The sequence below is a fragment of the Saccopteryx bilineata genome, chromosome 7 (genome assembly GCF_036850765.1).
Source record: "Saccopteryx bilineata isolate mSacBil1 chromosome 7, mSacBil1_pri_phased_curated, whole genome shotgun sequence".
NCBI lineage: Eukaryota > Metazoa > Chordata > Mammalia > Chiroptera > Emballonuridae > Saccopteryx > Saccopteryx bilineata.
In genome coordinates, this window is record NC_089496.1 from 29,587,370 (window position 1) to 29,599,790 (window position 12,421).

At 39.4% G+C, this 12,421-nt stretch overlaps 1 protein-coding gene and 1 non-coding gene across 2 annotated transcripts in view; both read left to right on the forward strand.

Annotated features, from left to right (window-relative positions):
- Positions 1 to 12,421, forward strand: part of NXPH1 (neurexophilin 1) — a 319,365-nt gene that overhangs the window by 102,539 nt on the left and 204,405 nt on the right. The window lies entirely within an intron of this gene.
- On the forward strand, positions 7,750 to 7,825 carry TRNAD-GUC (transfer RNA aspartic acid (anticodon GUC)). Its single transcript has one exon. It is a non-coding gene; the product is annotated as a tRNA-Asp (tRNA).

The window sequence follows — 12,421 nt, forward strand, 5'->3', positions numbered from 1 at the left end:
GCCGTGAGGGCCCTTGCCCACTTCCCCAGCCTTGCTGACAATATTTGACTAGATGGATCATCTATTTAGATATCTGGTACGTACAATAAAGTTACTAACCTGTGTCCTCGGTTTATTGAACTCTATTAGTGGAAGCTACATATACCAATGAGGCCAATGCTAACTTATTTGTCTGAAGGCAGGGGGGTTAAGGCACATAGCCTAATCTAACATTTTATATGTACGAATTTAAGGAAAACTAGAATAGAGATCAGAAAACCTGAACAGAGATGAGAACATAGGCATCTGTAACCCACCTGGGTTTTCTCCCTTACCGGTGATGTGTCAGTAGTATCTGTCCCACCTGTCTGCAAAGCTGGTGCTCTGCTCATAGGACGTGCTTCATAACTACTAGCTATCTGGAATAGTACCCGGAAAACTGAAAGAGTCAAAAACAGTTATTGAGTGAATGAGTGAAAAAAAGATATGGGGGGAGAAAAGGAAAAGATGTGTGAAGTTCGAAATGTCAAAATAAGTTCAAAATAAGTGCTCAGTGAGAATGAGATTTCCTCTATTTGTTGAATGAAGCAAGAGTTTTCACACGTACAACAACATTGCAGTAAAATCCCCAAATCTTCAACATCCCTTCCTACCTAAGTGAGGTAGGTGATATCTAGCTGGTGTGTTACCTTGTAGCAGTGATACCTCCTTTGATCTCCCCATCTAAAAATAGAACCTCCAATTACTCTCCACCTTGTATCTTGCCTTCCTTCCCCATCTCAGCTCATACTATCACCTGACAAGTCTGTTTTTGTTTATGATCTGACTCCCCCCTTTAGAATGTGAGATCCCCGAAAGTAGGTCATTTGCCTCTGTCTTTTCTTCCTGATGCAAACTGCATTTGCAGAACAGCGCGCGGCATGTGGCAGATCCACAAGAGAGATAATGGCTTAATAATATCTTCTGGTGATTCTTCAGCAGTGACCATAACTTAAATGATCAAGCTAATACTTTTCACTGTATCTGCCATTCTTCGGAGTCTATAAACCACACCTCATTTAAAAGCAGAAAAAGCGGTTATCCCTTGGGGCTGGCTGAAATAGGAATCATTGCATATGGCCTTATGATCAGGACCCGGAAGTTGTTTGTGTGCTATCATTTATCTCCATAGAGATGGTCAAGATAATTACTTCCCAAATAGAGGTGCCCTCAATCCTGACAGCTACCGAAGTATGTAAGGTAGGAGCAACACCAATAATTCTGCTCTGTGCCCCATAAAAAATTAATGGCTATAAAAGTCAAATTGGCTTCCTCACTAGCAAATGAACTTCACTCCCGGCTTTAGCTTACAGACTCTCAGTAACCAATATGTAAAAAATACCAACCAGGGAAAGATATTTTCCTACTTTATAGGCTTTAAAAAAACCATTTAATTCAATCTGGCACCCAGGCTGAATGTAAAATAGCTACAAAGCAGTATTGATGGGACAACACATGATATAATTAAATCTACGTATCAATCCATCAAGTGTAAGATAAAAATCAATCACACGAAAACAGACAGCTTCAGGCGGGAAGAAGGGCCGGCATTTGCTACAACCCGTTCCTACATTGGTGGTCTGTTTTGTGGAGGTTATTCTCACTGGCTGCAAATTTATTTTTTTGCTATTTTCTGCGAGCCTGTTTTGTGCAGGGCTCTGAATAAAACTTAAGAGTTTTTGTGCTTACATGGAGGTTTTAAAGTTAGCCATCTCTGGAAAAATGGCCAAATGACATTTCCATGTAGATCATTATAAAGCGAAGAGCCATGATCGGAGGCCTTAAATTCCCCTGGGGGAGTTGGTAAACTTGTAGATTTTTGGACCCTGTTACAGAGATTCTAATTATATTGCTGGTGGTCCCAACACCATATTTCAGATTATAGTGCCATCTGCAGCCACGAACCCTGGGTGAGAATCCAGGCTCCATCATTCACAAATTCTGTGGCCTTGGGTGAGATAATGAATTGTTTTCTAAACCTCAATTTTCTCACTTGTAATGCAAGCTTATGGGTGATAAACTGTTCTGGATGCATTCTCATTTAATCCTCCTTTATGGGATGGTGTAGGAGTCAATGAGGCAAAGTATGTAAAACATTTACCTCCGAGTCTGATAAATATTGCACTATTGCTACTGCCAGCAGCGAAGGTGTACTGCTTTCTGTCTGAGGGGCCTGTTAAAAGTGCTTTACACATTCACCTTTCAATTTCAATTAGGTGCTGCTGTTATGCCTGTTGTATATAGTTGAAAAAATTGACACTCAGAGAGATCAAGTAACCTGTTTCAGGCCACACAGTCGTGAGGTGGTAGAGCAAGAATCCAGGTTAATGTGATGGCAGATTCCACATAATTTATCTGCTATTATTACTTGTTTTCAGCTGGAGCCCACCTATCTGTTTTCTCTCTAGCTTTACATCTTGCTGTTATTAGCCCCACTCTGGTTTTGTCTTCCTGGCTCCTCTTGTTGTCCTCCAAAATGTTCTGGCAATAATACATTTATTGATGAAAGGAGGGGAGATAGTGAGGCAGACTCCCACATGCACCCCAATGGGGATCCACCCTGCAACCCTATCTTGGGACAGTGCTTGAGTACCAAATTATTATTATTATTTTTTGTATTTTTCTGAAGTGAGAAGTGAGGAGGCAGACAGACAGACCTCCGCATGCGCCTGACCGGGATCCACCCGTTATGCCCACAAAGGAGTGATGCTCTGCGCATCTGGGCCGTTGCTCCGCTGCGGCTGGAGCCATTTTAGCACCTGAGGCGGAGCTGTCCTCAGCACCTGGGCCAACTTTGCTCCGATGGAGCCTTGGCTGCAGAAGGGGAAGAGAGAGGTAGAGAGAAAGGAGAGGGGGAAAGGTGGATAAGCAGTTGAGTGCTTCTCCTGTGTGCCCTGGCTGGGAATTGAACCTAGGACTTCCACATGCTGGGCTAATGCTCTACTGTTGAGCCAGCCAGCCAGGGCTCTGAACTATTTTTTAGTGCCTGAGGCTGTTGCACTCTGAGGAAGCTATTCTCAGCATCCAGGGCCATACTTGATTGCACTGAGTTACTGACTGCAGGAGGGGAAAAGGTTTTGAAGGGGGAGAGGGAGGGAGGGAAAAGCAGATAGTTGCTTTTCCTTTGTGCCTTGAGCAGGAATTGAACCCAGGACATCCATGCACTGGGCCGACACTCTCTCCATTGAACCAACATCCAAAGCCAAAAGGGAGCTTTTAACATGTGCATTGTAAGATAAAAACCGACTACACAAAATTTAAAAATTGTAAAAACTACTATTCCAAATAGACATACATATTATAAAACCAACATTAGCTGACATAGTAGAATAATTATCAGAGGTGTTTTTGATTCAGGGTCATATAAATCTTTAGGAGGAATCAAAAAGAAAATACTTAAAAAGCAAATTGAAAATTCAGTATTTTTTATGGTTCGCTATGAGATTGTTGATAATTTCTTTACTTCTTTAGAATTTTTGCCTTTTCTGAATTTTGTAACACAATGAACTTATATTAATTTTGTAATCATAAAAAATAGCTTTCTTCAAATAAAAGGCAAAATAATTGCAAATAGAAGCTCACAGCATTAGTCTTGTACTTCTTCAGGCTGCTTGTCACTCCTAAGCATGCATCCTGGTCACCTCCATAGGAAGCCCAATCAAGATTTTGGTGCCAAGGGGAGGGAGGAGGGGTTGGTAAGAGAGGGAATGTTTTAAAACTGTGAGCTCTGTTAGAAGTATGCCTCAGTTCACTGACCTTGAAAATTAACCTAGGGCAACCGGAGGACTAAGCCCCAGAATAAACAAACAAGCAAGAAAATTCATCTCCAGTTTTGACCAAATGTTAACAACGTGTTGTATTTCCATGATGCTGAAACTTACTAATCTAATGAAAAACAACATCAGTCAAGCCATTGGAAACACACAAAAATCAATATGGACGTCATTTTATAGATCAAGCCATCACTTTATATATAGATAGAATTTATTTTCTCTTCGTGTATTTGTTTAGTTACCACCTGACATAGTTAGAGGTCACACTGGATTTTGAACAGATGCTGGTGTCTGAAAGAGAACAATTATGAAATTGCCATGTTGCAGAAGGATATAGGATGAAAAAGGCTCTAGTACCTTCCAGGGCCACAAAAGAACCTTTGAAACATTTTGTTTTCTAATAATGTGATTGCTAATTTTTAAGTTTTGATAGCACACTGCAATTCTTTTACTTCTAGGTTGGAAAGTTTTGGTTAGAAAGGTATTGTACACTGTGTGGAAGAACTGTCCACACTTGTAATAATCTCCCAGCAACATCGACCCATTAGAGCTACTTAAATAAGCGTTGTTTGGTAGCTAGTGAGAAAGGAGGTTCTGAAACTAAGGCATTTCATAATCTTTTATAGAAATGCTGCATTTCCAAAGTGGGAAGAAATGTTATTGCAAGTTCTTGAGAATGTAGAGGGGAAAAGCCTATTATTTGTGTAAACCACAGATGAGATATTATACGATAAGGGGATCTTACATTGATAAATTATACTACTCTCAACTATTTGATGTGTTTTCAGATCTATTTACCACTCTATTCCTGTCACCACTCTGTAGTGGGTAGCTGTTTTCACCCCAGATATGTGAAGAAACTGAAGTATGGTTAAATCATTTGCTCAAAGTTACTGATGGGGAAAAACCACCCAGACCATTGTACCTACTAAGGTGGGGCTTATTTATCCACTATATTGGTCTGTCTTGAGAATCTGTTATAATGACACAAAAGTATCTGTATGAAAATTAAAAGCAAGTAAGTAAACAAGTACACACACAAAACCCAGTACCCAGTTTTCTTTGTCTGAATAACATTTATTATCTAGACACGCCCAAATCAATGAATGTGAAGTGGTGTTTTTAAAACTTTGGGTAAGTGATTACTATTTTTCTTCTTATCCAGATGCTTTGATACCATTTATACCCAGCTGAAGTTAAAATATGGATAGATAATGAGATGCAAAGCAAAGATTATCTGGATCAATTTATGCATTCTACAGTAGTTGTGATTTAGGTTTGAATACAGCTAAATTGTCACTTTCAGGTTTGTATACCAAAGAAACAATCAGTGGAGATAATGAGGACAGATTTAGAGATACATATAGAATCTCATGCTACATTTGGGATTTGAGGATTTTTAAGAAGGATTTTATAATTTGAATCTTTGATGATGTGTTGCTTACCACCCCTGGCTATTGACAGAAAAAAGGGATTGAACAAGGTGACTGGGATTCCTGTCTTACGGGCCTGATGTTACTCTATGCTTACGCTGTCTTGGTGTCTGAGATTGACTGGGATACAGCACAGAAAAAGCAAAATAAAGAACAACCAAGACCCGGCTTGCATGGTGCTTAGAGTTTAGGGGTTGAAGAAAGATGTATATAGTATATGCCCTTCCAGGTGGTAGTAAGTACTAGGATGAAAAATAAACAAAGGTAAGAAGAAAGAGATAAGAGTGACTGGGGTGCTCTTTCGGATAGGGTGGTTGGTTAGGTGAGAACTTTTTTTTTTTTTTTTTAACGAGGTAAAATTTTAATAATCCATTTAAATGGCAATTATGGCCATTGGTAGGCTTACCAAAGGGAGGGACATCATTTGGTTCAGCTGTTTTGTTTTATTTTATGTGATTTATTTATTTTTAAACTTTTTAATTAAATTTATTGGGGTCACATTGGTTAATGAAGTTATATAGGTTGTAGGTGTCCAATTCTATATAATACATCCCCTGCATCTTGTAATATGTGGTCACCACCCTGAGCTGAGTCCAGTTTCCTTCTTTATGCCCCTTTACCCTCTTCTGCTCCCCCACTCCCTTCTCCTCTGGTAACCACCATATCTTTGTGTCTGTGAGGGTTTTTTTTTTATTAATTCCTTCACCTTTTTCTCCCAGCTCCCCTTCCCTCTGCCAGCTGTCAACCTGTTCTGCATATCTATGAGTCTGATTCTATTTTGTTTGTTAGTTTAGTTTATTCATTAGAGTCCATATATGAATGAAAACACATGATAATTGACTTTCTCTGACTGGATTATTTCACTTAGCATAATGCTTTCCAGGTCCATCTATGCTGTTGCAAAGGATAAGATTTTTCTTTTCTTTTTTACTGCTGAATAATATTCCATTGTGTAAATGTACTGTAGCTTTTTTTTATCGACTCATCTACTGATGCACACTTGGGCTACTTTCAAATCTTAGCTATTGTAGATAATGCTGCAATAAACAAAGAATGCATTCATTTTTTAAAATTAGTGTTTAAGGTTTTTGGATATATACCCAGAAGTACAATTGCTGGGTCATAAAACAGTCCCATTTTTAATTGATTGAGGTAACTCCATAATGATGTCCACAATGTCTGCATCAATCTGCATTTTCATTAACAGTGAACGAGGGTTCCCTTTCTTCACAACCTTGCCAACACTTGTTTGTTGATTTATTGATGACAGCCATTCTGACGTGTGTGAGGTGATATTTCATTGTGGGTTTAATTTAGATTTATCTGATTGTTAATTATGAGCATCTCTGCATATATCTATTATCTATTAGCCTTATGTATGTCCTCTTTGGAGAACTATCTATTCAGGTCCTTTGACCATTTTTCAATTGGACAGTTTTTTTGATGTTACATTTTATAAGTCCTTTTCTTTTAAGCATGAGAGAGAGAGAGTGAGAGAGAGAAAGAGGTACAGAGATGAGAAGTATCAACTCGCTGTTGGAACACCTTAACTGTTCATTGATTTTTTTTCTCATATATGCCCTGACCAGAGGGCTTTAGCTGAGCCAGTTACCCCTTGCTCAAGTCAGCGACCTTCGATGTCAAGCCAGTGACTGTGTGGTCATATCTATGATCCCATGCTCAAGAAGCTCAATATGCTTCTACTTATTTGTACCCTTTTACACTTCTTTCTTCAATGTCTTATAATTTTCTGAGTATGGTTCTTAAGCAACCCCGTGCTTAAGCTAGTGACCTTGAGGTTTTGAACCTGGGCACTCAGCATCCCAAATTGACCCTCTATCCACTGCACCACCTCCTGGTCAGGCATATTTTATAAGTTCTTAATAAATTTTGGATATTAACCCCTTATCAGATGTGTTGTTGGTGAATATGTTCTTCCATTTAGTGGGTTGTCTTTTTATAAATATTTTGTTGATGGTTTCCTTTGCTGTGAAAAAATTATGTAGTTTGATGTAGTCCCATTTATTTTTTCTGGTTTCCCTTGCCCAAGGCAATATATCAGAAAAAATATTCCTATAAAAAATGTTCAAGATTTCACTGTCTATGTTTTCTTCTAGAATTTTTAAAGTTTTGAGTTTAATATTTAAATCTTTAATCCATTTTGAGTTTATTCTTGTGTATGATGTAAGAAGGTGATCTAGTTTCATTTTTTTTGTACATATCTGTCCAATTTTCCCAACACCATTTATTGAAGAGACTGTTTATTCCAATGTATGTTCTTGCCTCTTTTGTGAAATATTGACCATAAAGGAGTGAGTTTATTTCTGGGCTCTCTATTCTGTTTCATTGATTTATATATCTGATTTTATGCCAGTACCATGCTGTATTAATTACTATGGCCTTGCAGTTTGATCTGAGGTGGCATGAGTCCTCCAACTTTGTTCTTCTTTCTCAAGATTGCTGTGGCTATTTGTTTTTTTTGTAGTTCCATATAAATTTTTGGCTCTGCAAAACATGCCATTGGGGCCCTGGCCAGTTGGCTCAGTGGTAGAGCATCGGCCTGTCGTGCAGAAGTCCCGGGTTCGATTCCCGGCAAGGGCACACAGGAGAAGCACCCATCTGCTTCTCCACCCCTCCCCCTCTCCTTCCTCTCTGTCTCTCTCTTCCCTCCCGCAGCCAAGGCTCCATTGGAGCAAAGATGGCCCCGGCGCTGGAGATAGCTCCTTGGCCTCTGCCCCAGGTGCTAGAGTGGCTCTGGTCGCAACAGAGCGACGCCCCCGGAGGGGCAGAGCATCGCTCCCTGGTGGGCAGAGCGTCACCCCCTGTGGGTGTGCCGGGTGGATCCCGGTGGGGCGCATGCGGGAGTCTATCTGACTGTCTCTCCCCGTTTTCAGCTTCAGAAAAATACAAACAAACAAACAAACAAAAAAAAACATGCCATTGGTATCTATAAATTGCATTGAACCTATCGACTGCTTTGGGTAGCATGGATATTTTAATGATGTTAATTCTTCCTATCTATGACCACAGTATATGCTTCTACTTATTTGTATCCTTTTACATTTCTTTCTTCAATGTCTTATAATTTTCTGAGTATAGTTCTTTTACTTTCTTGGTCAAATTTATTTCATGGTATATTTTTTATGCAATTATAAATAAGATTGTTTTCTTAGTTTCCCTTTCTGATAGCTTCATTATTGTTATATAAAAATGCAACTGATTTCTGGATGTTTATTTTGTGTCCTGATTTACCTGTTTTTAAAGACATTCTACTTGCTAAGTAAAAAATAGATTGTAGCACACCAGCGTGGAAGACGAAAGACTATTTAGGAAGAAAGCTATAATATTGTCCAGACAAGAGAATAAAATGCCATACGTAGGTGGGACATAATAGTGAAACTAAGAGACATTGATAAGAGTGTGGTGGTTACGGGGGGGAGGGGGGAATGGGAGAGGGATAGGGGGTGGGAGGGGCACAAAGAAAACAAGATAGAAGGTGACAGAGGATAATCTGACTTTGGGTGGTGGGTATGCAACATAATTGAACGACAAGATAACCTGGACTTGTTATCTTTGAATATATGTATCCTGATTTATTGATGTCACCCCATTAAAAAAATAAAATTATAAAAAAAAAAAAAAAAAAGAGAATAAAATGGCTTAGATTAGAGTTGTGGAAAGGCGAGAAGTGGCTATATACATCTCCACCCAGCAACCCATCTGGAGCCGATGCTCTGCCCATCTGGGGCCATGCTCACACCTGAGGTATGTTTAGTGGATGCTCCGTGGAGCCATCCTCAGTGCCGAGGGTCAATGTGTTTGAACCATGAGCCATGGGGGTGAGGGGAAGGAGGTTAGAGGGAGGTGTGGAGAAGCAGATGGTCTCCTCTCCTGTGTGTACTGACCAGAATTAAACCTGGAACATCCACATACCAGGCAGATGCTCTACCACTGAGCCAATTATCCAGGGTGAGAAGTGACTATATTTGAGATATATCTTGGCAATAGAGTCAAGAGGATTTATTTTATGAATTGGATACAGGATATAAAGTTGCTAAAGGTACGTGCTGGTTTTTGCCAAGAGTAACTAGATGAAGGGTTGTGATATTTACTGAGATCATGAAGCTTTGATGGTGAGTGGAAGAAATTGAGAGTTCTATTATGAATGTACTTTAAATTCCAGTTTCCAAATTATTCATTCAATTCTTTTTTTTTTGGAATAAATATGCAAATAATTACTTTGATAATGATGTTTTAAAATAACTTCTTAATGTGTTGTTCTTTTTAAAATTTATTTATATTTTTATTGTGAACTCCTTCTAAAGATAGAAGGCTTTTATACTCACTTTTCTACTCTTTGTATTTCTGGAGCCTCTTATGTAGCTGAATGAATGAAAAGATGATGGGCAAGACTTTCACATTACATAGTCTATTTCTGGGCTTTGTCTCTTTCTCCTCCCCACCCCCGCTACCCCGTAACTCTATGTGCCATATTCTTGATTTCTTTTTGTGTGTGTGTGTGTGTCAGAGACAGAGAGAAAGTCAGAGAGAGGAACAGATAGAGACAGACAAGCAGAAATTGTGAAAAATGAGAAGCATCAATTCTTTGTTGCGGCTCCTTTAAGCTGTTCATTGACTGCTTTCTCATATGTACCTTGGCCAGGTGGCTACAGCAGAGCAAGTGACTTCTTGCTCAAGTGACTTTGGGCTCAAGCCAGCGACCCAAGGGTCATATCTATGACCCCTTGCTCAAGCCAGCAACCTGCACTCAAGCTGGTGCAGTGCATTCAAACCAGATGAGCCCGCGCTCAAGCCTGGGACCTTGGGGTTTTGAACCTGGGTTCTCTGCATCCCAGTACCATGCTCTATCCACTGCACCACTGCCTGGTCAGGTCATATCCTTGATTTCTTCATTGTAAGAAAAAGCATTACATTGGGAATTATTACTTTTGGATACTCGTCTCCACTAGCTGTATGACCTGGAAACACCAGTGAATATTTTTCTGAGCCTCATCTGTAATTTGTATTTTCCTCTTTGAGACGTGCAAATCCAATAAGCACTTTCAAGTTTTAGTGATGTTTTAAAAGAAATATCTTTCTAGAAACACACAATTTAGAGATGATTAATTCAACTCACTCACATGCAAGGCGAGGGAATAGAGTGCTGAGGTATGCTTCTCCACTTATAAAATGAAGATAAAAATAAGAACGACCACAATAATAATAACAACACCTACATCAAAAGATTCTCGTGAGACTAAAATGAGATAACACATGCAAAAGTACCTACTTAGAATAAATACTGGTTCTCACAATGATTATTATTGTAAGATAATAGGTGATTTGTCCAAGAATATCTAACCAGCGAGTGGCAGCACTGGCACTATTGTTACCTTAAGAGGCATACACACCTTCCATTTTCCTTCCATGCCCTTCCTGTCTTACCCCAGCAGTCGGAGCTGACTGTGCTTTATGCGCTGTGGTTTATACTCAAGTGGTTACCGGTGTACCTTAGGAATTTGATAAAACCTGGGTTTGAAAGCAGGTTCTGGTACCCTGTATCTGTATGCTATTGAATAAGTTGCTGAATGTTTCTGAACCTTGGACTCCTCATCTGTAAAATAGAGACCATAATAATGTGTACCAGTCTCAAAGAGATATGGAGAGAATAAATGATGTAATATATATCAAGTACTTGGCAATGTTCATGGCATGGATATAGTAAAAAAAAAAAAAAAATTCTATCCTAAGTCTGTCCCACAGTTCCAGACACTTGCTAAGTGGGGCAGAAATTCTCCAAATTGCCTACATAGAAGTTATTACACTTAGTTTTGAAGCAGTCCGGATGCTGCCAGTCATGCAGACGAAGATAGCAATTCAAACATTGCCCTGGGAATGCTGGGAGAGCAGTGCAGTTTGGTTGATTAGAAGATGACAACAGTGCTTAAGGCTTTGCCAGCAACTGCTATGAATTCAATACAAAGGTGGAGGGTCATTGAAGAAAGGCTCTAGGGAAAAAAGAGACTGTTAGGTTAACCAATGTGTTTGTAAATGTGCAAAATATTATTGCTGTTTCACAGATATGGGGAAACATTTAGAAAACATTAGTGATAGATCATGTTAATCTATGTAAAAGAGAAGCCCTGGCCGGTTGGCTCAGTGGTAGAGCGTCGGCCTGGCGTGCAGAAGTCCCAGGTTCGATTCCCGGCCAGGGCACACAGGAGAAGCGCCCATCTGCTTCTCCATCCCTCCCCCTCTTCTTCCTCTCTGTCTCTCTCTTCCCCTCCCGCAGCCAAGGCTCCATTGGAGCAAAGATGGCCCCGGGCGCTGGGGATGGCTCCTTGGCCTCTGCCCCAGGCGCTGGAGTGGCTCTGGTCGTGACAGAGCGATGCCCCGGAGGGGCAGAGCATCGCCCCCTGGTGGGCAGAGCGTCACCCCCTGGTGGGCGTGCCGGGTGGATCCCGGTCGGGCGCATGCGGGAGTCTGTCTGACTGTCTCTCCCCGTTTCCAGCTTCGGAAAAGTACAAAAAAAAAAAAAAAATCTATGTAAAAGAGGTAAGTAACTTCAAGAAAGTTAGACAGTAAAGGCAATGTCATCATTGTATTTATATATAATTGGCTTGATGAACAATATTACATAGTCAAAATTATTTCAACACTGTGGACTCCAAAACACTAAGTATGTTCTAGTGAGAAAATGGGTGGGTAGAAGGAAAGGAATTAGGAGTGATAGTAAAGAAGAGCCAAATTCTTATCTTAAATGACAAGAAGTAGAAAGATAATATCTAAACTTAAATAAGAAAAGAGTATTTATTTAAATACAATGTATTATCAGTGTTAGAAATAAAACTTGTATTGGTTATATTACCAATAAACCTATATTAATAAATTATCAAATCCATGTTTTCAAACAAAAGTAAAATTTTCAAATGTTTTATAAATGGATGTCATAATTCATGATAATGCTTCTTGTTCTTTCACTATCCTTTTAGCTCATAAAGAACAGGAACTGAATCTTTCTTTTCTTTGATAACTCGTAAAACCCAACATTGAATATAGGAATGATAAGTGTTTCATTAGTGACTTTAATTAGATGGCATTTCTTATGAATTTAAATAAAACAATAAACATATATCATGGTTTACTTAGCCAAGAAGATGATTTTGATAGGCTTATTTTGTGGTTAGTTTTATACCT